Genomic DNA, 2,500 nt, shown 5'->3' on the forward strand with positions numbered 1-2,500 from the left:
CCATGATCCACAGCTCTATGATCCACAGCCCCATGATCCACAGCCCCATGATCCACAGCCCTATGATCCACAGCCCCATGATCCACGCCCTATGATCCACAGCCCTATGATCCACAGCCCCATGATCCACAGCCAGCGATCCACAGCCCTATGATCCACAGCCCTATGATCCACAGCCCCATGATCCACAGCTCCCATGATCCACAGCCCTATGATCCACAGACATATAATCCACAGCCCTATGATCCACAGCTGTATGATCCACAGCTGTATGATCCATAGCTCTATGATCCATAGCTCTATGATCCTTACTTATGGTGTAAAAACTAAGGCAAGAATGTTAGAGGGTGGGAGTGGAGGTTTAAGAGCGTCGTCCCGGCCTGTGGGAGAAATACGTGCCTCCCAGTCGATAATTTGTTGGGTATGTTCGGATATATGTTGGGGACGCCATTTGCATAATAAGAGAATTATGATTAGCATTTTTCGGGCGGGAATGTCTATATTCATAGAATTTGTGAGCATTTACGGATCGTTAAGGACGGAGCCGGAGTTCAAACGGTTTAATTCTGGGTTTGTGTCAGCGAGGCCAGGCCGTCTAGGACGCGTGTTCTAAATTGCTAAAACATTCCCTTACAAAATGTGTGTAAGCGGCGGAACATATGAATCTGGGGAGAATGTCACTTTCATGGGCGGGTTTTATGCTCCAGCGAGTCTAAGAAATATGTATATGGGTGAACCTATCACTGTGGCCTGTGGAGGAGAGAAGGGGCTGTGTGGCGTCCTTTTCTAGTTTACGAAGTTTTATATATATATATATATATATATATATATATATATGGGCTTCACTTCACTTCACTTGTCCATCAATAGCTCTTCATTTTCACTACTCTCCCATATTTGTCTTCCCCACCAGACTTGCACCGTCTTGTCGACCATCACCTGGTCATTAACCAGGTGATTAACTCGACTATGTTGCGCCTCCATCTCCTCCTTCACCTTGTTTTCCGCCTCGTCCTCCTCTTCATCCTCCACTATCTTATTTTCCCTTGCGATTTCCACCACATCCTCTACTTCATCATCTACCTCATCCTCCTTTACCTCGTCTTCCACTCCCTCCTACACCCTCCTCCCCCCCTCGGTCGTCTTGAGGAAGAGAGCGGGAGAGTGAGAGCACCTCCACAAAGCAGGCCGCGCCACACACCGGAAGCTGTTACCAATCCTTTTCTAAATCAGTGGGTATTTTATGGGGCGTATCATCCCAGCCCAGCTCGTCCTAAGTGCTCCGGGTTAATATATATTAAATGCAAGGCTTTCGTGTCGTCAGAGATATGCACAGTTGAACACGACGGGAAGTTGTGAGAGGGGCGCATCTGTCCCCTCCCACTCGGGGCGCTCCAGCCCTTGCGTCCTCTCGTCCTAGAGTCGATAATCCCCGCGAGTCTCCAGTTGTTAGACCTTTACAAGCAATATTCAAAAAGTATATGATCCTTAGATGAAATAATCTTACCGTGGCCGCTGGGTTAAACATTTCCTCTCCCCTGTGTTGCTCTCGTGTTGGCTTCTGCTTTAAGACGACAGTTCACGGTGGGCGCTGGTATAAATAGCAGCTTACCTTAGCTTCACAAACAGCTCACAGTGGAGCTTGTGGGGGATTTTTAGCCTGGCGTCTTATCTTCACAGGCAGCTCACTTCAGGTGGAACAGGGTTAAGCTTTTCTCTGTGTGTGACTCGTTTGGTTGTTGTTGTTATCGACAGTAATCTTAGGTTGAGTTTTAAAGAATAGCCAAACTTAATATCTTCGTCTCACAGACAGATCAGCGTTAGTAAGGCCTAGCTAAAACATTATCTCACGCTGTTCTTGTAGTTGTGTCACCATAATCCCGTCGTATCTCCGGGTGTTGCACGACTCAGATACCTCACACCTGTGTGATTCTTAGTTTATTTTTCCAGCTTCTGCAGCATCTTACCGTGGCGATCAGTGTAAACACCTGCCAGTGTGAGGTTCTTGTCCTGGTGTCTGCTTTATCCCGGCAAGTCGCGGTGGGCGCTGGGTTAAGACATTTTCTTGCTAGTGTGTGATTTTGAGCTTAACTTCTTATCTCCCCAGGCAGTTCATATTAGCTTCTGTTGGGCTAAACTATTCTCCTGTGTGTGTGTGTGTGTGTATGTGTGTGTGTGTGTGTGTGTGTGTCATAATTCCTCTTAAAATAGTTTCACCTCTCTTACTACAAACATAATACGGATATTTTCTGCTCTTTCATCTCTGTAGTGTTACAATTCTGTTTTACTTTCAATTCCTCAGTTTTGTTTCATCATCATCATCATCTCTCTCTCTCTCTCTCTCTCTCTCTCTCTCTCTCTCTCTCTCTCTCTCTCTCTCTCTCTCTCTCTCTCTCTCTCTCAGTCTATTCATATATTTATTCTTTTCATTAGATTATTTTTTATTAATCTCATAAGAGTTTAATATTCTCTTCTTTATCCAATTTCTGTCTCCTCCACC

Source organism: Homarus americanus, unplaced genomic scaffold (assembly GCF_018991925.1).
Source record: "Homarus americanus isolate GMGI-L3 unplaced genomic scaffold, GMGI_Hamer_2.0 scaffold10624, whole genome shotgun sequence".
Lineage (NCBI taxonomy): Eukaryota > Metazoa > Arthropoda > Malacostraca > Decapoda > Nephropidae > Homarus > Homarus americanus.